At 47.0% G+C, this 23767-nt stretch overlaps 1 long non-coding RNA gene across 1 annotated transcript in view; it reads right to left on the bottom strand.

The window, feature by feature from the left end:
• Positions 1–1508: 1508 nt before the first annotated feature.
• LOC119973953 overlaps positions 1509–23767 on the bottom strand; it is a 75487-nt gene continuing 53228 nt past the window's right edge. Inside the window, exons 2-4 of the long non-coding RNA XR_005462425.1 lie at positions 4319–4465; positions 1906–2221; positions 1509–1706 (exon numbers count right to left, since the gene is read on the bottom strand). This is a non-coding gene — a long non-coding RNA (uncharacterized LOC119973953). The remainder of the gene's footprint in view (positions 1707–1905; positions 2222–4318; positions 4466–23767) is intronic.

Genomic DNA, 23767 nt, shown 5'->3' with positions numbered 1-23767 from the left:
ACTGTGGTAACTACCTGAGGACTGACAGATTAATTTGTTAAATTTAATAGGATACATTAAAGCAAACAGAAGCAAATTAGGTATGAATAACCCAGTGGAAACTAAATCCCCAAACTTGTTCTTTTCAGAGATCACGAGATGAAGCCAGAGTGAGATAATCAGCGAGGGTCTGCACTGGGACATTAAATCCGTCACCCCAATCTAGTTACTAAAAGGGAGGTCATCATGAAAAGTGTATTGATGTTCTGTACAGAATAAGAAATGGAAGCCTAAAGCTAAGTGATGGGGTTTTTCTGTGAGCAAACTACAATATGTTATCAAAGGATAACATAACATTTGAAAATTCTATCTGAGCTAAAGCTGCTTCATTAGCATTCAGAAGTCACAGTCCTCTCTCTTTGTATTTCACTACAAAAACTACTTGCAGATTTAACTGCAGTGCAGACAACACATTTTGTTTTACTCAATCAGGCTGGCAGTGCCAAGGTGGGGAGCACCTCAGAGGAGTATCCCAGGCCATTTGAGACCCCGTGACCCACCCACCCGGGGGTCTCTAATGGCCTGCGAGATTCCCCGAGGTGCCAACATGCCCGGTCCATGTTTCTGGAAACCAGTGTTAAACGCCGCTCAGGTGAGGTAACGCAGGCGCGGCCGTTGGCTCCCGGGCAGCAGGTGCATATGGCATATGGCCATCGGGCTGGAAAATCCCATGCATAGGCCTAACTTTTCCATCCCTATTCGCGGTTGGGATTTTCTGGTGCCGCTGAAAGTGAATGGAATTATGGCTGGAACGCCAAATTTTCCGTTCTGACTCGCAACGGGTCCTGCCACAGACGAGACTGGAGAATCCCGCTCTTGGTCTCATTCGTTAACATGGTAAGATGATCCTTCTTGTGGATACGTATGCTGCCAATGCTGCTCCTTGGGTAGACTTTTACAGCTCCATCATGGCGGGACGGGGACGGAAAATACACGAGCCATTCAAAAGTCCATTAACGTCGGCGGGCCTGGAAGATTTCCGCTGCTAGGTTTGGGCTGCAAAATTCTACTTTTAATTTGAGCCATGCTCGAGTAATCTGGTGAGGAATTCACTATTGACCTGATCTTCCTACATCCCACAATGAGCCAGGAAACAGGGAAAATCCCAGAAAAATGTGGCCAGGAAGACAATGTGACCCATTTTGCTGGGGATTCTGCAGCACTCCTGTGAAAGATATGGCGGGAGGTTGGGAGAACCTGCATGGAAATCCTTCCCCTTTACAACTATCCAGACTGAGGCCTTATTGGAGAAGGATTCTTGAAAGCATTGTTTGGAAATAATGGCAGACATAGGAGCAGTGTAATTTACTGCTGATTTGTAGGTTCCCTGTGGTTCCTATCCAACTGTGTTGATATGTGTTAGACATTTAATCCAAGGCACACAAAGAACACTGTGGAGGTCTGTATAATGCGCTCTTCACACAAATGAGACAATTGCACAGAACACACGCAACAGAGCCATGAAAGAGTTGTGGGAACGAGCCAAATAACAATTTAATTTAAAAGCGAAGTAAAATGGAACGAGGGTTCAAGTAAATGATAATGTTCAGTGCTTCACAGTCACTGTAATGTACAGACTTTTCTTCCCAGGAGCTGTGGTTCGATTGCCAATGAAACATCTCCTGTCGGCGTGGGTGCTGGGGGGCAGGTATCTGCAAAAGGAGTTGCTGGAATGCAAAAGGTCAGAAACAGGAATCAACAAGCAAAAATACATCAAAGACAATGCAGATAAAAAGAAAATATTAACGCATGCTAAAGCACCCTTCAGAATTTAAATTTATAATGGGTACGGTAACAAATCCCAGGAGCATGTCATATTTAAACAGGTGAGCAACACTGAAAGGGTGAACACATGAAGTGGCTTACCAATTTTTGCAGATGACCAAATTTATGCTAAGATCCAGACATCTCATGAGACTTAAAGGCATTCTGGTCAAGGGCTCCAAAAGGTTTGCAATTTTTGAACTCAGTGAAGTTGGCACCTTGTGAATTAGGCTCCTGGGCCTACTTGGGCTGCAGATTCATTAAGGCATTTCCAGGATGTTAAGATGCGCTCTCGCCATAATTGAATCAGCCTCATGGTTTTATTAAGGCATCTTTCATTCCCAGCAAGAAATAAATATCTCAGCTTCATTCTTCCAGATGATTTTTAGTGTGTTGCAGCAAGTGCCTCCTCCGAAATCTTCATAAAAAAGGAAATATCCAATTTAATTTAACCTTTCCTTCAGTTTTAGACTGTTTAGTGCTCCATATAAAAGTTTACATTCTTAATCAACAGTACAGTCTATCTAACATTGCAAGTAGTGTTTTGAACAAAATAATACAAATTGGCACCTTTCTTCAAAATATATCTCTAACCATGAAAATGTGAAAAAAAAACAAAATATGAATGTTATTAATATTAAATAGCTGGTGGCTTGAAAGCTATTGTTAAAATTGGAAGCTACAAGTTTAATATAAGGGATAGATAAAAGTCAAACGTAGATTTATATATTCAATTTTCTGCGATCTTCATTTATGATAGATAGAGATAGAGAAATACAGCACAGAACAGGCCCTTCGGCCCACGATGTTGCGCCGAACTTTTGTCCTAGGTTAATCAAAGAATTTCGGACAATTTTTCATGGCCAATCCACCCAACCTGCACATCTTTGGACTTGAGCATATGCCTCTTTTGTAAAAAGTCAGCAAATTTAAAATAATATTTTGATTTGATGTGTTAGCCTGAATGGAACCATCTAAGTGGTTCAATAAACGTTTCTGGGGATGTTGGGAGGCTGTGCCTAACTGTGAGAGACGGAAGGGTGCAAGTGTACTCAAAGTAGGTATTAAAAAGCTATCCATCATTCAGATGTAATGTGAAAGGTGCTTCTGTTTGATCCCTCAGATGAATGTCAACGAAGAACATAAGCATTCTCTGTGATGTCCGAGTTAATATTTATGCCTTAGCATCGCTAAAAGCATATAATCTTATTACGATCACATTGCTATTTGCGGGAGTTTGCTGTGCACAAATTTCCTGCTGCATTTCCTGTGTTGTGCAAAGGATTAATGATAAATATGTAAATAGACATCATCATCATCAGTGGTGGATCATCACATGACAACAGAGCCTACTGAGGGATGGTTCTGTGTGAAGCCTCGTGCTAAGCCTTGTCCTACATATAGCTTGAAGAATGTTTAATGAAAGGTAAAGTTTATGAACAGCCTTGTCTTCAGCAATCGCTGGACAATATTTTCCAAAAATCGCAGAGAGCTGGACCAGGTGAGAAATGCAATGCTGCCTTTTAAGCCAGATCGAACGGCACTCTGCGCAAGTTCAAAGAGTTGGCAGGGATTACACAGCCAGCAGCGGGAGGGGAGGGTGGGGGGCACTAGACTCATCAGCAACCTCATGGTGAAGTTATAGGCCTCCACCATCCCCCCCTCTCCAGACGCCCCCCCCCCCCCCCCCCCCCCCACCACCACCACCCCCCCCCCGGCAGACGAGAGGAAACACCCCGAAATCTCCAACTCAGGGGACAACTTCCCCCAACAGCTCAATTGTCGGGTCAGTCCCCACACCACGCAGGCATCAAGGTGACCTGACAGCATTACTTCACACTAGTTGGGGAGGGGGGGGAAGGAGGGAAGATCTAATGATCCCAAAAGCAACAATGTTAAGATGTTTAATGATATTTAAATTCATGGTAATCAAGGGCGGGTACCTGATTAAAAGCTAATTACTGCGGATGCTGGAATCTGAAACCAAAAGAGAAAATGCTACAAAATCTCAGCAGATCTGGCAGCATCTGTAAGGAGAGAAAAGAGCTAATGTTTCGAGTTCAGATGACCCTTTGTCAAAGGGTACCTGATTACATTGCCAGTGGGGGGAGGGGGGGGGGGGCAGGGGAGATCTCAGACTGAGATCTCAGCGGCACAATTCCCGTTATGGACTCCCGCGAGAGTTAGCAGCCATAACGCGATTTGCGCACGAGGCAAACGGGCCCTGAAAACTTTGCCTACTATCTACCATAACCAAGGATAACATACGCTAAGACCCATAATGGAAGACCCACAATGGAAGACCCATAATGGTGATAACAAATGGTGGCAGTGGGAAAAACAATCGAAAGATCATCGAGTTAACATCCAAACATGACTGGAAATGGAGGGGATAAAGATTCCAGTGGCTGATTAGCAGCAAGCAAAACATATGTGAGGAGAGGACAACCTGAGAACACGCAGAGAGAACTTGAAGAAAAGTTAGAGTGGACAAAAGCCATGGGGAAAATCTTACCTTTGTCAAGATGCTTTGATCATGTAGAAGGGTTGGATTAAACGATGAAGAGATGGAGCTGGCGATATAGATTTACCAAGTACAGAGCTGCAGGACTAGCAGAGAAGCTGAGCAAGGAACAGGTCAATACTTTCCCTTCGCCATTGGCTGTATAGTAAAGATAATATATTAGTCACACAGTGTATTAATGAAGACGGAATGACATACAAAGGTGTTATAAACGTTTTTGATACATATTTCAGCCTGAAGGAAAATTTCAATAGATGCCCCCAAAGATAGCATAGATTCCTTCATTAACGATTTACACCAACTAGCTGAGAATTGTGAATATAGAGCCCTGAAAGATCAATTCAGTTGGCATCGCATTGTTATCGGAGACTTTATCAGATTTTCCACAGTTGAGACAGGATTTAATGCTTTCACAGGCTATGCAGCTAACAAGGCAAGCAGAATCATAGAATTATAGAATTTATAGTGCAGAAGGCCATTCGGACCATCGAGTCTGCACCAGCCCTTGGAAAGAGCACCCCACCGAAGCCCACACCTCCACCCCAACCCCGTAACCCAACCTAACCTTTTTGGACACTAAGGGAAATTTTTTATCATGGCCAATCCACCTAACCTGCACATCTTTGGACTGTGGGAGGAAACTGGAGCACCTGGAGGAAACCTGCAGACACGGGGAGAACGTGCAGACTCCATACAGACAGTGACCCAAGCCGGGAATCGAACCTGGGACCTAGAGCAACTGTGCTAACCATTGTGCTACCATGCTGCCAGAAATGGGAACTGTCATATGAGTGTCCTTTTAAGTAAGGTTTGGTCTTACCACATGGCTTCTAGGACTGCATCAGTGATGTCATTCGCGGGTGGTGCTGGGCTGTGGCTGTCTGGTGAGTGGGGGTTCAGTGTTTGGGTTTCGCTTTCAGTTTGTCGATTTGGACTGCAGAAGAGAAGCAGTGTTTCCCTGTTTTCATTCTAAAGCTGTTCCAGTGAACTGAAAGCACATTGGGTGTGACAAACTGCCATGGTAACTTTAAAGGTAGAGTTGCTTTCTGTAAGGAGTTTTGAATCTGCTGGTTGGAGGCTGGATCTCAGGGAAAGGACCAGTCCCATTCAAGTGAGATTACAGTGTGCTGGGCCACGCCCTTGAAAGGGGGTTTGCTTTAATGGATTTTGTATTGAATTGGAACAGCTACTAAGGGGGATTCATTAAGAGTTATATCCGTAGATTACTGTAGCTGTTGTTTTTTTTTCATGTTTGTAATTGAGAACAACGTCTTGCTAACTGTTTTATATATGTTAACTACATTCTTATAATAAACTTTGTTTTGATTAAAAGCACCAAGGAAGTCTGATGAATTACACCTGAAGTGAAGGCTCTTGGGCTCATCGTAGCCAAATTCAACATAAAAGTTATAGGTCAGCTGAGCTTCATAATGTGGATAGAAAAGACTGAAAGTGCAGTTTGGAGGACACAGGAGTGGCAGCACATCTACTCAATAACAGAGAAGGAGCAGAGAGGGTGTGGTAGCCACAATTACTCAGGTGTTCAAACTGTTGCAGGAAAAGGCAGTATTCACGCAAAGAATGCTGTGTCGAGAATGCAACGTGCCATTCTCGAAAAGAAAGGATGCTTTCAAGCAGCAAAAACTCCCAACATGGAAAATTATGGAGAAAATAATCAAAGTATGCAGCATTCAAGAAATGGAAGATGCGAAAAACAATGAAGTACCATCCTTGGGAAAAATTACAGGATTTTTTACACAGAGGGTAGTGGGTGCCTGGATCTTGCTGCCGGAGGAGGTGGTGGAAGCTGGGACGATAGTGACGTTTAAGGGGCATCTTGACAAATACATGAATAGGATAGGAATACAGGGATACGGAAGTGTAGAAGATTTTAGTTTAGACGGGCAGCATGGTCGGCACAGGCTTGGAGGGCCGACGGGCCTGTTCCTGTGCTGTACTTTTCTTTGTTCTTTGTTTGATCTAATGGGAACCATTGGAGTGCAGACATCATAGTTAACGGACACAACCCAACACAAACTTCAAATTCGACACTGGAGCAGGAGTCATTCAGATCTTTCAGACACAAACCAGTGGCTAAAGTAAGATTTTCTCCTGCCACTGACCATACAACTCCACGATCCAGGAGTCACTCAGCTGAAGAGTGAGAGACAGTTGGCTGTTACACCTCAGTACGAAGGAAGAGAAATCACAGAAACTTTGTACATGATCCAAAAAGAAAGCTGAAAAGCTTGCATGGATTCGCAAATCATCCAAAAGGTAGAAGGACTGGGAAGCCAAGACAAACCAAAAGGATTCAAGACAGAATTTCCAAACTTATTTCGAAGTTTTGAGATGCGCAAAATAGTTGACCATGTCACATTGAGGCCAAATGCCATTTCAGTGTGCTTGTTCACCCAAAGGAAAGGTCCACACCCACCTTTACAGAAGTGAAGCAAGAAATGCGGTCACCACATTACAGGAAGAACCTTATTACTCTGGAGAGAGTGTAGATAAGATTTACTGCAAAGTTGCCAGGGCTGGAGAATTGTAGCTATGAGGAGAGATTGGAAAGGTCGGGGTTGTTCCATAATCAAAAGCCAGTCATAGTGACCATGCTGGAGGTGCGTGGAGCCCCTGGGATTGTGGGCTGAGGCTGGGCAATTCCCCCCGGCACCCTGGCATTGCCCCCGCCTTTTTCGAGAAGTCATTCAAAAATGTACATCTAAGCATATTTATTCCAAAACTGTTTCCAAATACTTTCATTGGCTTAGGTCCTAACCATACTCCTGCATCCAGACCGTCTTCACTCCCTTGGTAATAACAACATGCTGTTTACCACGAGCAAGGGCATGGGAGGTCTACGACTGCTCTTCTTTATATTCATTTTCGAGTACCAAATTATTTTTTTCCAATTAAGGGGCAATTTAGCGTGGCCATTCCACCTACCCTGCACATCTTTTTGAATTGTGGGGTGAGACCCACGCAGTGGAATTGGCCAGTGTTCTGATGAAATGCCTGGGAAGGGTATAATATGCCCTCAAAATTGATAAATTAAACAAATTATTACAGAGAAAATGGAATGGAGTTGAAAATTAAAATGAAAACTTCCTTTACTATTTTATTTCTGGGATTGATTTAATGTTTCCACCATGTGGTAAAAACAGAGGCTTAACACTGAAATCCTTTCCTAACATTGAGCAAGCTCCATAACCTTCTGCGTAATTAGAGTGCATTTTATTCTCGGAAGTCAGCAGAAAGCTCATGTTAGTTCACAATGGGGCCGCTCGTCACAAGAGCTGATGAGCATCTGTAGCTCCCTGTGGCAAAATGTGGGTGAGCATCAAAGTTAGTTGAGGAGGCTGCAATGTGTTTAATGTTCGATTTTCATTGCAGCTGTACACAATCCCACCCTCGCGATCCATTTCTTATATTTGTCATGAAAGGCAATGCCATACAAAATAACCCAGTAAGGATATCATTTGCTGTGTTAATGAAAATCAGATTACCATTTAGCTGATTTTTCTTTGCCCTGGGCTTTTTGACTGACTGAATGAATTAAATGACTTGGTGAGCAAATGCCCCCAGCCACACAGGAGTTAGAAACTTTTGAGTTACATCAGCCCGTTGTAACATGAATGTTTCGTGACATCCTCTTCGGTAGTAAATTTGGGAGGCGGAAGAACGTGTTTCATTGAAAACTCGTTCGAATGATTAGGAATTATTGTACCTTTGTAGGAGCCGCTGTGATAGGCCTCTCCATTGTTGGTGGTGTCATGATTTTTGTAATAATTCATAGGATGTGTGGTCTTCATTGGTAATGGCAACTGTGGTGGCTCGAGACAATGCACTTGAGACTTCCAGTAATGAACAAGGAGGTTTATTACAACAGGGAAAGGCAACTATCTACAGGCACAGACCAATGATGACTAGGTAGTATCTCTCTGGCTCCAGGATCCACTTCGCCTGGGCCCTTGCTCCCAGGGCCCAGTGCTTTCTCCCCATTGGTTAGGGGTCGCGCGCTCTTGCATGGTAGGCCCCAAGTGGGCCGCGAGGGCTCGCTACTTAAAGGGGCCGCCCTTCCATAGCAACATTTATTTGCTGCTCCTAATTGCCATTGAGATAGCTGTGGTGAGCCACCTTCTTGAGGCTTTTGTTGCAGCGGTTTGAGAGGGCAGGAGTGCAGTGTTGGAAGAAGATGAATGAATCAGCAAGGGTACGTGCTCCCTGTCTCCTCTTGATACTTCACCATTCCGTCACCCCGGAATGTTACCTCGCAAGTTTCCAGCATCCGACCACCCAACATCGGACTGATAGCACACCCTCCGACACTCCTCATCAGAACCCCTTCCTCCTTACATGCTGGTTGTCATCAACCTCTAACTCACCAGGCATCCAGTTCATATTAACCCCTTCTGTGTCCCTGCAGGAGAAGATGTCCCACAACCAGAGAGAGATGGAGAAAATGGGCAGTGAAATGCCGGAGCTGAGGATCCTGACTCCATTTGAGGAGACAGCCTTTTGAGGAGACAGCGTAGACCTCTCAGGGGAGGAGCAGGAGTGGGCCTGCACTGACAGTGAGAGTGAGGTTGACCCGCAGGAGAAAAGTGAGGAGCCAATGCACCTTCATACAGATGATCAATCTCAAGTGAGTGCTTTGTTGCCAACTCCTTGACCAGGCCATGTACTAAAACCATATCGCTTGCCTTACGCGAACATCAAGTGAAGAGCCTGGCCCATCAACCAGCAATCCCCCACTGCCCACCCTCGAAAGCACCTTGGTTGAGATATCGGAGGAGGTCACGGATGAAGCGTCGCCGCTATCACCCGCACCATCCACCAGCGCAGAGACACACACCTCGGTGGACAAACATAACAGGCAGGCTTCTGGGTCATTATCTGGTGAGCACCACACTGTTTTTGATGCACATCAGGCGTAGGTAGGCTCATCCCATGTATAGGGCAGCCGGGGTCTGCTGGAACTTAGGACACAACTGTGCCCCAGCCAGGTGCCATGCCTCTGGACAAGTTCATCCCTCAGATGCTTCAGATGCAAAGGGAGAGCCAGGAATACCAGGAGGGATTGGCAGCGACATTCTTATGGCTGGTTAAGGGAGTGGCTGTTTGTGGGGTGCCAATCAAGTGGGTTACATTACCCTGGACAGTGTTGAGCTTCTTGAGTGTTTTTGGAGCTTCACTCATCCAGGTAAAGGGAGTATTTCATCACACTCCTGACTCGTTCCTTGTAGATGGTGGACAAGATCTGGGGAGTCGGGAGGTGAGTTACTTACCGCAGGATTCCTCGCCTCTGGCCTGCTCTTGTAGCCACAGTGTTTAAATAGCTAGTTCAGTTCAGTTTCTGGACAATGGTAACTCTCAGGATGTTGATACTGGGGCATTCAGCGATGGTAATGCTGTTAAATGTCAAGGGGCGATGGTTGGTTTCTCTTCTGTTGGAGAGAGACATTGCCTGGCACTTTTGTGACATGAATGTTACTTGCCACTTTTCAGCCCAAGCCTGGATATTGTTCAGGTCTTGCTGTATTTGGACATGAACTGCTTCAGAATCTGAGGAGGAATGGTGCTGAACATAGTGCAACCATCAGTGAACATCCCCACTTCTGACCTTATGATGAAAGGGAGGTCATTGATGAAGCAGCTAAAGATGATCGGGTCTAGAACACTACCCTGAGGAAGTCCTGCAGTGATGTCCTGGAGCTGAGATGATTGACCTCCAACCACCACAACCATCTTCCTTTGTGCCAGGTATGACTCCAACCAAGCGGAGAGTTTCTCCCTTAATTCCCATAAACTCAAGTTTTGCCAGGCTCCTTGATGCCATACTCAGTTAAATGCTGCCTTGATGCCAAGAGGAAGCAAATGCCACTTGGTAGCACCCCTGTTGACCCCTTCCAGCACTTTACTGATGATTAAGAGTAGAGTGATGGGGCGGTAATTGGCCAGGTTGCATTTGTCCTGCCTTTTGTTTATAGGACATACCTGAGCAATGTTCCACATTGTCAGGTAGATGCCATTGTTGTAACTGTACTGGAACAGCTTTGCAGGGGCGTGGCAAGTTCTGGAGCACAAGTCTTCAGCTCTATTGCTGGAATATTGTCACAGTACATAACTGTTGCAATATCCAATGCCTTCAGCCATTTCTTGACATCACGTGGAGTAAAGCGATGATTAGGACCTCCGGAGATGGCGGAAATGGATCATCCACTCGGAACTTCTGGCTGAAGATCGTAGCTGAAGATAAGTCTCAGCCTTATCTTTTGCACTGATGTGCTGGGTTACCCCATCATTGAGGAGCCTCCTCCTCCAGTGAGTTGTGTAATCGTACGACTAGATGTGGCAAGACTGCAACAATTTAGATCTAACCCGTTGGTTGTGAGGTCCCTTAGCTCTGTCTATCACCCTCTATTTTAGCTGTTTGGCATGCGAGTCATCCTATATTTAGTTGAAAGCCTTCATGGGACAGTTCCAGCTCGCTGCTAACCATTAACCATGCTTCTGACACCAACCTAGACAGGAGCTGTTGATTAGTACACAACATTATACCGAGCTCCCTTTAAGGGTGCTAAAATGGCTTCCATTAGCGATTAATTGTCTAGGTTTTATGAATTACCAACTATGACAGGCCAAGAACTCCAACCCCACCCAGTGCTGCACAATATTAGACTCCACCACAGAGGGAAAAGGAAGTTCAAAAATACAAAGTGTTTACTTTCTGGTTTGGGTAGGGCATGATAATAAAAACATGTGACACAGGGGTGGGTACACTTGGCAACAGCACGCATGCACTGTGGAGCCAGCAGCAACGCCGCACTATTGTTACTTTATACATCCTCCCACATGTTTTCTAAAGCTCTTCGCAAATAAACAAATCTATAAGGAAATACGAACCACGACTGAGTGCACTGTCAAAATGATACTTCTTTGGGAAAGTTTTTGGTTTAACTTCTTATTCTGAAACAACTTGAATATTAATACTGGAATACATGGCTAACTTTGAAAAGCATTTACAGTCAGACCAGGAAGCTGCTTCTTCTTAACCTTCAATGCCAAATGCAAATCGAAATCTACAGTCATCTTTATTTATAAGTCTCCAAGTACTGGAGCAATCACAGTAATCGTTCCAGAAGTTAAATGGGGTCCTGACTTGGACACAATATTTAGAAAAGGTATATGTGCACGAATATTACAGCTTCAATGTGAAATCCAACGTTTGACAACCCAGATAAAAAGGGGTTCTGTCTGTTAGATTATGGGCGCACATTAATCTGTTAGCAGAAGTCATCGACGGTTCATGCAGAGAAGCAATATAAAGTAAAGGGGGTGCAAGAACAGTGAGACTCGGGGTTTATATTGTTATTGGCAGGGGAGGGTTAATTTAAACAGCCCTGATTTCTCCTTTCACCATTTGTCTGTAAGCAGGAAGGTGTTTCCGATTTTTGTTCCCCTTTAGGAGCGGTGGTGTGTTTCCCCAACTGTTCAGTTCTGGTGCGATCCAGTTTTTATTAGTAACTCCACAGCACACTTGAGATAGGGTACAACAATCATAGGGTTCATTTATTTTACACACACTCAGAACGCAGGAAGAGCATTCGCAACATCTCCACCGCCCTTCACCACCTCCCCCCCCCCCCCCCCCCCCCCCCCCGTACATTCATATCATAAATAGGGATAAAGAAAAGGAAGAGGTACAGGGTAAAGACTCCAGAAAGAAATAAGAATTATTGTTTCATGTGAGTCCAGGCTCCAGAATCAGAAGGTCCAATGGTGTGTTCCTTCGCAGAGGTCAGCAGGCTGAAACCCATGCTGGATAACCCACTTTCCCACTGGAGATGACTTCCATGATGAGATGGTCATGCAGAGGCGAATTAGACTTGTTGGCGATCGTACAGAAGTTCAGAAACTCCAGTAGAAACAGCATAAACGGGGCCAGGATTTCAAATGTGGACAGAGCTCTTTGTTCTGAGTTGCTGCTCGGTTGATGGAGAACGGCAGACTGAGCTTTTGAGCTCCACAGGGTAATGTTACAGGTTCCAAAGGTGGGGTGGTGGGGGGGGGGGGGGGGGGGGGTGTGTGTTCATACTACCTGCTGTACCCCCATTGACCCGCTAGCTGTTGGCTTGCAATCTTCTTTTTGTGGCCCCACAGGAGAAGATATCCCACAATAAAAGGGAAAGAGAGAAGATGGACAGAGGAATGCCCGAGTTACGTCTCCTAATCCCCTATGAAGAGAGACCTATAGAGATAGCGGGGAGGTACAGGAAAGACCCGTGAGTGACTGCATGGTCGGCCTGCACCACAGAAGTTTCGATCCACAGAGCCTTCATCCATATGACCTGTTTCAAGTGAGTTCTATGCTGCCCAGACCCTTGATCCTCCCTTTCAATCTTGCAGGATTGACACTGAAGAGCCAGGCCATCTGGAGTGCCCCCCACTCCCCCTGCGGCCTCCGGCAGCACCTCGGTGGAAAGCTCTGAGGAAAGCACCGATCAGGCACCACCAGTGCAGAGACACACACCTAGGTGGGCGATATTAGCAGACAGGCTTCCGGGGTCAATCTGGTCAGCATCACACAGCTACTGATGCACATCAGGTGCAGGAAGGTACCTCTGAGGGATGGGGAAGTCTGAGGTTGGCCCAGTCACAGAGGACTATGGCTGAGGGCCTCGAGAACATGGCCCAGTCACAGAGGACCATGGATGAGGTCCTAGAGAACATGGCCCAGTCACAGAGGACTATGGCTGAGGGCCTCGAGAACATGGCCCAGTCACAGAGGACCATGGATGAGGTCCTAGAGAACATGGCCCAGTCACAGAGGACTATTGATGAGGTCCTAGAGAACATGGCCCAGTCACAGAGGACCATGGATGAGGTCCTAGAGAACATGGCCCAGTCACAGAGGACTATGGCTGAGGTCCTCGAGAACATGGCCCAGTCACAGAGGACCATGGATGAGGTCCTAGAGAACATGGCCCAGTCACAGAGGACCATGGATGAGGACTTAGAGAGCATGGGCTATTGCTTTATAGAAATAAATCTATATCTTCTTCCAATTAAGGGGCAATTTAGCGTGGCCAATCCACCTACCCTGCACATCTTTGGGTTGTGGAGGTCAAACACGTGGCAAATGTGCAAACTCCACACAGACAGTGACCCAGGGCCAGGATCAAACCGGGGTCCTCAGCTCCATGAGGAAGCAGTGCTAACCACTGCACCACCATGCCGCCCTGAGCATGGGCTATTGCTGAGGGGCTTCAGAGCTTGGTCCAGCTGCAGAGGTTCACTGCTGAGGTTTCTCACACCATAGTTCAGACATTTGCAGGCCTCAAAGACTGGCAGCGCCAGGTGACACAGAGACTTCTGGAGCATACTCCAGCTGCCCCGACATCCCATGGAGTAGTCCAGGCACCCATGAGCAATCCAAAGGAGGAGGAAGTGCTGGAGCCCATCCCGGGACCTTCCACCCAGGAGACCCTGTCAGTCTCCAGTCCTTCTGAAACCCCCCTTCCTGACACCAGTGCTTCTTGACACACGATGAAACCAGTGACATCCGAATGTTGACCGGGTCCAGGCCCTCCAGAGGACATCCACCAATTGCATCCCAGGAATGTGAGAGGGCACAAGTCCTTTCAGAGGCAGACTAGGGCTAGACCAATCTGCACTGTGAATACTGGCACACCTCATAATCTTATTGCTGTCAGGCCATAATACCCAAATTACCTGGGCAGTCAGTGCAGGACCTATGACTGAAAGCCCGCCGCGAAGTCACAGATTGCCTTCCTCTCCCGCCCTTTACATGACTGTCCTGTCTTCTCTCTCTGAGTGACATGCCTTTTGGGCTGCCAGCTTTCAGTCTTTAGACTTTTCCCACCCAAATCAGGAGCCTTTCATGATATGTAAACATGCAACCAATGAACACTCAGATTAGGACACAACCAATGGGTGGTCAGGACACTCAGAGGTGGCATCACCACAAGGGGGCATGACATAAACACTATAAAAGGGATGAGGCACTCACACCCTGCCTCTTTCCACAGACAGACATCTAGAGAGTTAGACAGGGTTGATCAGCAGCATCACACCCCAGCACGTGGCTTAGAGCAAGCTGGTACAGTTAGACTGAGTTACTACAGTTAGATTAGCAGAGAGTCGAACTCATTGGAGAACTGTGTTAATAGTTCAATAAACACGTTGAACTCATTTCAGAGTCTGGAGCATCCTTTAGTTAAGACTGCATGAAGTAGCAGCCTGTGTTATCTGAAGCAGCAGAACACAACAGAGGCCTGACCCCCAGGCCATTGGCAGCAACATGGGTAGATTATGCACAGCTTTCTGGCACTCGTAGAGAATAATAGAGGCTGTGATTTCTGAATGGACCCACCTGCTTGTCGGAGCTTAGACAAAACAAGTACGCATTCTAGGAAGCACTCCCGAGTTTATGGAGCATGAAGTGCAGTGTTAATATCGGAAAAGCTCCTTTGATTGAGCCAACAGCTGCCTGACCGGGTGCTTGTAATAGTTAATGGTGGAAGTAAATGGAATGTGAACAAAGGACCATGGAGCTTGTAAAGCAAACAGAGAGCAGAGTAGCCATTGCAACCTGACTAGGCTTTGAAATTGACCCCAAATCAAATACTCCAAAAGATTTTTCAGCAAACAGAGAGAAGACTAGCCACACGGCCCCCATCTCAATGGAGACCCCTAACTTGAGGCCCTCCAACCCTGTCGGAACCCCCTGCCCCAGGGCCCAGTTCCCTTGTAGCCGCCTCATATCTCGGCATGATGGCAGCAGCTGACTTGTCTTGTCCATCCTGGAGGTATGTGGCCAGTGGTACTCACCTCTTTGCTCCCCCTTGGAGTCCATGGCATCTTGTCCCCGCTATTAAGGGCCGGTGGTGATTCATGCCTAGGTGAGTTCCCGCTTGGGGGGGGGGGGGGGGGGGGGGGGGCGGTGGGGGAGGACGCATTCCAGGAGGTCGGAAGATCTTGCATAGAACTCGTTAATCATATTAAAATGCATGCTGATTAGCTTCTCGTTCTTTTTGGGTGATATTCAGCTTATGCCAGCAGGAAAGGCCTGGGAAGATCGCAAACTAATTTGCGCCTGGCACAAATTCTGTTTTTGGCCTTTCCTGTAATTTATCCAACACAGTGGGATCTACGCCGGGCGCAATGTGGCTGGAAAAGCACCTCCACTGTCTCTCACAATACACCACACAGTGTAAGATTATCACAGAAGAAAACCTTTCAGTCCATTGAGTCAGTGCAATTCAAAACTTTATCCCTTGCCCTGCTCACTTCCTGTGCGCCATCTCATCTTTTACTTCCCTCTTAAAAGGTACATCAGCCTCGCCTCGATTATTCCCTATAGTTCAGTATTCCATGCTCTAACAAGTCATTGTGCAAAGAAATTCCACCTAACATCTGTCATCACTCTCTTAGTCACCATCTTCAATTGACTCAACATTAACTCCCCATAAGGGGAAATATCCTTTCCTCTTTGCCCTACTAAAACCTGACATCTCTAATGTTTTTAAAGTGGGAGTGTTCTACATGCTAATGACTGGTGTGCAGAAAGGTGTGAACTGAGGCAATGTTTCCGCTTTTCCTTGAAGAAATTAAAGAGTATAAAAAAATAGAAGTACACAGGCATTTTAGCCTCAATAAATACCACAAAAAAAGGAATTAGCATTAAAAAATACAACTAAAATGTTTTGCTTTTTGGACACTGTCCCCCACATTCATTGATGGCCTCAGAGTTCTCTTCCTTAGGTGACAAGGTGGTTTCTGAGTCATTGGCTTAATTAACTAATCATAACCGGAAAACAATTTTCTGGTAGCTGTCACAATGTGTGGAGCAGACACTGCTAATATAGTTAATAGTTCAAGAGGGTGTGTAGATGCTTTCTCGCTAAAGCCACTCAACAGCTAACCGCCAAAGCACCAGTGGGCAACTATCACTCTGATTCCTCCTTTTCTACCCTGTAAGACAATGACTAAATTAAAAATAAAAATGCCTGGGGTCTGAAATCCTTTGGATGGGAAGCAGCGCTAGTGAGTTCATAGAACATACAGTGCAGAAGGAGGCCATTCAGCCCATCGAGTCTGCACCAACTCACTTAAGCCCTCACTTCCACCCTATCCCCGTAACCCAATAACCCCTCCTAACCTTTTTTTGGACACTAAGGGCAATTTATCATGGCCAATCCACCTAACCTGCATGTCTTTGGACTGTGGGAGGAAACCCACGCAGACACGGGGAGAACGTGCAGACTCCACACAGACAGTGACCCAGCGGGGAATCGAACCTGGGACCCTGGCGCTGTTGAAGCCACAGTGCTATCCTATCCACTTGTGCTGGCCAATATTCTATATCACCCCAAGGCTGATCCCATTGGTGCCCTGCAATGTCACATTCACAGCGCCACCTTTCCAACATTATTTCTTATTCACTGGGACCAAAATGATTTGGTTCGGACTGACTGGAATTGTTATATTTGTGTACTGCCAGCAGCAATATCCAGTATGACTACAACCATCTTGACTGCTAACGTGAGAGCCGTGAAACGCTGTTTACGGCATGGGTTTCCTCCGGGTGACAGTTTTGGCTTCTCACTCAACTCACTGAATGACTGACTGGAAATCATGAATCCCACTCTTCAGTTCCGCAAATAGAAGAAAATGACTACTTTGTGAAAGAAGTGCACTTACAATTTTAGGCCTTGTTCAACAAAATGCGCCGTGAATGAAATAATGCTGACCTGGCAGCGGGCCAGCTGTCACTGTGCATCAGATGTTCAGTCGGCAAGGCCTTTGATGGCACTGGCTCAGTTATGAGGGTAATGAGTCACCCAAGCTTGCCTAAGTGTGGGCTAGAGGCTGTTTGCTGAGAAAATCCTGTTGCACTGAAACAGCACTTTACTCCAAGACGCGATGATCGATTCGTTCTCATATTTTTCCCACTTCCTATTCTAATTACCGTCAAGTTGTACCCATAGCAACCATGCTCTCTTTGCCAGCTTGAGATGAATTCTGCTGGATGAGATTCAATGTGAAACGATTTGGTGGAAACGGCCATTTTTACCTTTTGAGCCATCAAAGACAGTTGGTGGAGCCGCTGCATTCATTTGTCCACCACGAATAGAAAACCTTGGCAAAGGCAAACCCAGAATTGTACATGATTTATGTGCATAATTTTATTTGTGTGAGGCTCCATATGGTACAGGATATTTCACCCTGTGAATGCTCAGTGTGTACAGAACTCATGAACATGCAGGAAATAGATTTTGATTTTCAAATTAGACTGTGGGATAGCCTGGTATTTCTCTTACACTTCCCCGTATTCATGTTTAATATGGTTGGTGACAGATATGGCTAATTATGAAGATATGAATCTAAATGAGTTCAGATTCAATGTAACATCATAAGTTGTTAACCCACATTGAGACAAGTTATCTGTAAAGTACCTTGGAAGGTCCTGGGTTTAACAGTTCAATAGTGAGTGACATCCAGTTGATAAATGTGAAGTTACTTCAAACATCGGAGCATCTAAGAAATGGATTTATCATCGGGAAAAGATTTAAAACTAATGAATGAGATCTGAAGTAAAGTAATTAACTAAGGTTGACGTTTTGAATACTTGCAATGTGTCAATCCTCCCCAGCTCCTGCTTAATAAATATTGGCCAAGGAATCAAATCACATTCTGAGGGCGGAATTTTACCAGAATTTGGCATAGTGCCAGGCCCAGACTGAAAACTGGGCCGGGATTCCCCCCTACCCGGCGGGGCGGGGTGTCCCGGCGTGTCGTGAACCACTCCAGCGTCGGGCCGCCCCAAAGGTGCGGAATTCTCCGCACCTTTAGGGGCTAGGCCCGCGCCAGAGTGGTTTCCACTCTGCCGGCTGGTGTGAACGGCTTTTGGTGCCACGCCAGCAGGGGCCGAAAGGACTTCTCCGGCCCGCGTAAATCCGCGCATGCGGCGGAGCGTCAGCGGCTGCTGACGTCATACCGGCGCAGGCGCAGGGGAGGGGGTCTCTTCCGCCCCCGCCATAGTGAAGGCCATGGCGGGTGCAGAAGAAAAAGAGTACCCCCACGGCACAGGCCCACCCGCTGATCGGTTGTCCCCGATCGCGGGCCTGGCCACCGTGGGGGCACCCCCTGGGGTCAGATCACCCCACGCCCCCCCCCCCCCCCCAGGACCCCGGAGCCCGCCCACGCCGCCAATCCCGCCGGTACCAGAGGTGGTTTAAACCACGCTGGCGGGAAAGACCTGTCAGCGGCAGGACTATGGCCCATCGCGGGCTGGACAATTGCCGCGGGGGGCCTGCTGACTGGCGCGGCGCAATTCCCGCCCCCGCCGAATCTCGGAGGGCGGAGAATTCGGGACACGGCAGGAGCGGGATTGAGGCCGGCCCCGGGCGATTCTCCGCCCCTGGTGTGTAACTCTCCAGTTGCACTGACCAGTTTTCGCTTCAGATCTTGAGCCTCTTAAAAAAAATAATCAGTGAATGTGCTTTACAGTGCGACTCTCGTGAGGAAGGGGGGGGGGGGGGAATGTTGCGACAGAGCCTGCACCCGGCTCCACAGAGAGCGAGGCCCGATCAGTGCTGAAACTTAACAGCCGCCAGCCCCCACCATGGAGACGTTGGGGGCTCACCCCCCCCCCACTGACAATCATTGCCGCCATCCCCCCCCCCCCCACCCCCAGCAATCATCTCAGGCATTTTCTTCCAACCCCCCCTCCCCCCGCACCATTGCCGGGATTGCCCCCCCCCCCCCCAGTGTCTGTTTTGCTCCCCCATCACACGTAGATGGACCCCACCCAATGGGGTTTTCACCAGAGCCCACCCCTGGCACCACCCCTAGCACAAGTTGGCACTGCCAGTTAATAATAATAATCATCACTTATTGTCACAAATAGGCTTCAATGAAGTTACTGTGAAAAGCCCCTCATCGCCACATTCCGGCGCCTGTTCGGGGAGGCCGGTACGGGAATTGAACCCCTGCTGCTGGCATTGTTCTGCCTTACAAGTCAGCTATTTAGCCCACTGTGCTAAACCAGCCCCAACCAAATGAGTTTGGCCGTGGTTGGCATTGTGCCAACCTGGCAGTATTAACATGGCAGTGCCAACCTGTGCTAGGGGACAGTGTAGGAAATGGATTTCTATCTTCAAATTAGACTGTGGGGTATCCTGGTATTTCTCTTACACTTTCGCTCACATACCCACTGCCCGGGCATGTCCCTCTCCCGACCGAGGGCTATAATTACATCCGCACCCGTGGAGGGATCCCTTCGACTGATTGTTATTTGGCCAAATCTGTTATAAATCTCACCGATGTGTATGAATATTTAGTGAGGGAGGCAATCATGTGGCAATGGGGGGTGGGGAGAGGGGTTGGAGATAATAGTACTGGAATTCATTGAAATCTATTTAAATGAAGTTCCTGCCCTTTGTGGGCATGAACCTCATAATGTGGGCAACACGGTAGCATTGTGGATAGCACAATGGCTTCACAGCTCCAGGGTGCCAGGTTCGATTCCGGCTTGGGTCACTGTCTGTGTGGAGTCTGCAAAACTTCCCCGTGTGTGCGTGGGTTTCCTCCGGGTGCTCCGGTTTCCTCCCACAGTCCAAAGATGTGCAGGTTAGGTGGACTGGCCATGATAAATTGCCCTTAGTGTCCAAAATTGCCCTTAGTGTTGGGTGGGGTTACTGGGTTATTGGGATAGGGTGGAGGTGTTGACCTTGGGTAGGATGCTCTTTCCAAGAGCCGGTGCAGACTCGATGGGCCGAATGGCCTCCTTCTGCACTGTAAATTCTATGATCTATGATAATGTTGCCAGTGAGGGACGAGGAAAATAGGGAAAGCCCGCTCTGGAGACAACCACATTTTCCAATTCTGTCCGGATTTTGCACCCATGTTGCCGATCCCACGCACGCTCCTCCAAATCACCCCCTGAGTTTGGTGGCCCGAACCAAAACTGTCCGCTAATCTTGTTAGGAATGTATCCACAAGCTGTAAGGGGGCATTTGCCGCCGGAGAAACAGCTCGCTGATGATGGTGAGGAGACTGAAATCAGTCGACTGGGACACTGGTGAGAGCCTCAAAGGTGAGGGGAGAGGTGTGATGTGATGAATGGTAGTTATGGTCGCACAGTGGTTAGCACTGTTGCTGCACAGTGACAGGGACCCGGGTTCGATTCCCGGCTTGGGTCACTGTGCAGAGTCTGTATGCTCTCCCTGTGTTTGCGTGGGTTTCCTCTGGGTGCTCCAGTTTCTGTCCACAAGTCCCAAAAGATGCGCCGTTAGGTGAATTGAACATTCTGAATTCTCCCTCTGTGTCCCCGAAAAGGCGCCGGAATGTGGCGACTCGGGGAACTTCATTGCAGTGTTAATGTAAGCCTACATGTGATGCTAATAAAAATTATTCTCGTTCTTATTCTTAGTTGGCAGCAGATAGCTGTCTATGCACGAACCTGGGAGCAACACTCCTGATCCTATTGGATTCTCAGTGAGGTAAGTATTGAATGTTTAACTTGCCTTTCGAGTGGCTGCTGAGGGCCTGAAGAAACTGATTGCAGTATGCATGGCGCAAGCTGAAATCATTTGCAAACCAATTTGGGCCTGGGACAGGTGTTAAGTTCAGCATTTGCATATTTAATGGGCTTGACAGCAGCCCACATGCCTACTAACCAGCCCGAGCTCATGTGATGGGTAGTGTACATCCGACTCAGAATGAGCACGTTCATGCCACCCTCCACATTGGATTTGTAGGGCGCACAAACTTTGCATCAAAATGTGCAATCCAATTTTGCGTACTTTGAAGGGCAGTTGTTCCTTCATGAATACCAAATTTTTCAGGAAGAGATTATCAGTCTAATAAGTTAATTACGTTTTGGTTTTTCGTAATGTAGCTAATCGCCGTGCCATATTCCTCAATCCATACACTTGACAGAATCATTGCCGGTGTCTACCCAATTTCCAGTTTCCCCTCAGGTTCACCTTCTTCCTTCTTAATATTGAAATATCTATTTGTTCTCCTCAAAGTCACCTATTGCGCATTGGGAACAACTGCGACTTCCTTTGTTTCCCCCGCTGTTTGGGTTGATGACTCCCAGTGACTGCCATTCCACGGCTTGAGCTGTAATAAGCCAGGGGGAGTGGGTGAAGGGTGGCACGGAGGCACAGTGGTTAGCACTGTTCCCTCACAGCGCCGGGGACCCAGGTTCAATACTGGCCTTGGGTGACTGTGTGGAGTTTGCATATTCTCCCTGTGTCTGCGTGGGTTCCTCTGGGTGCTTTGCTTTCCTCCCACAGGCCAAAGGTATGCTAGATAGGTGGATTGGCCATGATAAAATTGCCTCTTAGTGTCCAAGGATGTGCAAGTTAGGTAGGGCTAGGGGGAATAAGGGGGGAGTGGGCCTAGGTAGGGTACTCTGTCAAAAAGGGTTGGTGCCAGCTCGATGGGCTAAATGGCCTCCTTCTGCACTGTAGGAATCCTGTGGTTCTATTCCAAGCTGTAAAGTGGGGGTAGTTGGTGTAGGGGGCGGTGGGGTGAGGTGATTGGGGCGTAGATCCTATTGCTTAGTAGCACAGAATGGACCTACTGTCCCAAGCAATGCTGGCAAGCCGAGTGATATTTTGTTACAGCAAATGAAACCTTGTTGATTGATTTTCCTTCAGGGTGGATTTCCTCATCAGAAACAGCGATTCATCACAGTCCAGATCCACATTTTTCCTGAAGGGACACTGACAGAAATAAAGATTGAATTGTTCTCATTTTCATTGTTCCAAACAAGATCAAATGGCCAAAGATATCATAGAGTATCTGATGCCTTCAAAGATGAGTTTAGCTCAAAAGACAGCCATGCAAAGATGATTTGAGTAACACAAGCAACGACTTCCATGCTCTCAAGTTTTCCTTGGGTGTCAACAACCTGCTGGCTTGCAGAAGGCACCGCATTTAAAATTCATTGAATGGATAAACGGAATCAGTGTTCCTTTATATAAATATAAAGTTGTTCCAGAGCTTCGACTGTGTAGATGCTTCTGATAAGCCTGATAGTCAGGGTAGTCAGGTTAACTCTAGCTGTCAGGCGGAGCTGGTTCTGCAGAGCTTTAATTGCGCAGACAGGAGGGAATAAAACAACAGACGCACTCTGCTTTAAGACATGTTTCCCATTGACCTGGAAACTGGTAAGCACCAGGCAGAAGCAGGTTCCTGTTCTTCATCAGGAAATCCTGCACAAGGCCCGGCCACGGTTTCGAAATGTGTTGAACATATGAAGAACAAATTCTGTTTATTTAGCATAACATAACCTGATTTCATCACAGAGAGTAGTGTTAAGAAGTAAAAAAAAAATGACAGGGCGATGGGTATTTTCCATCTCATTAAGTACCCCTCCGCACATTTGCCACAGTTGTATACTTTGGAAAAGCTTTTATTAGAATAACTGGAATGAGGGGAACTTCAAGGAAGTAAGGATATTTGTCTGCAGATTAAAGAGTAGGAGATCTTCCATTATATCATTAGTGGTTAAAAGGGCTGTTCTATTTTAATCAGATTGGCACTCAGAACTACGGGTCATGCCAGATAGCATTCAGCTTCACCATTCTGACATTATTGGTTCATAGCAATGCAGGAACCCATCATTACTTGTTCCTGCACTTCTGCCCTCTGTTAAATCTGTACCTAATCTTTCAAAAGACATCCAGTACTTAGTGTTTCATTTCATTCTAAACCAACTAACTGGAGGGTACAACACCCAGTTAATTAGAGCATTGGAAACCACTAGAGGCTCTGAATTTTCTCCTCTTTAACCCTTTGCTTGTGACCAGGCAGCAGATCTGAGTACAGCTCATAGAGTCAGAGGGCTCAACATTTACCCCGTGGTGAGGAGAGAGTCAAAGGAATTTTGCAACAGGGAGCACGCCCCCCAACACACCACGCAAGTGCTCACCACCACTGGCGTCAGAGTGTGCTGCCGTGGAGAGGCGCGGAACTATATTTACATATTTTAATCGAGGCTCTAACAGTGATGGCAGGATGAGGAGCAGCTCTTAAAGGGCAACTGCTCAGCAATAAAGGAGATCTCCGGCGTTGGGCCGGCAAGAGGGGTGAGGTAGTGGGGGAATGGTTCGGTGGCCTTCAGCATGTTGGAAATGGGATAGAGCTATTTTGTTGACCCTTGAGAAGCACAAGTGCAGAGCCTAAAGGGAAAAAAAAGTGAACATTTCCAGGGCTTTGTTTTTGAGTGCCCTCCTGCGGTCCCTTTAAGGAATTCTGGTTAAGCCCCACTTTGTGGCGAGGCGCTGCCAGGCAGATCAAGAGCTGTGCCAGCAGTGCTCACTGGTAGCTGATCTTCACCTCTGGAGCTCTTCAAATGGTGCGGGACCCTGGTTTGCATACCTGCTGGATACTGTTCGG

This window comes from Scyliorhinus canicula, chromosome 11 (genome assembly GCF_902713615.1).
Source record: "Scyliorhinus canicula chromosome 11, sScyCan1.1, whole genome shotgun sequence".
Taxonomy (NCBI): domain Eukaryota; kingdom Metazoa; phylum Chordata; class Chondrichthyes; order Carcharhiniformes; family Scyliorhinidae; genus Scyliorhinus; species Scyliorhinus canicula.
The sequence above is the reverse complement of the archived record's forward strand: the minus strand, read 5'-3'. Positions and strand labels throughout refer to the sequence as shown.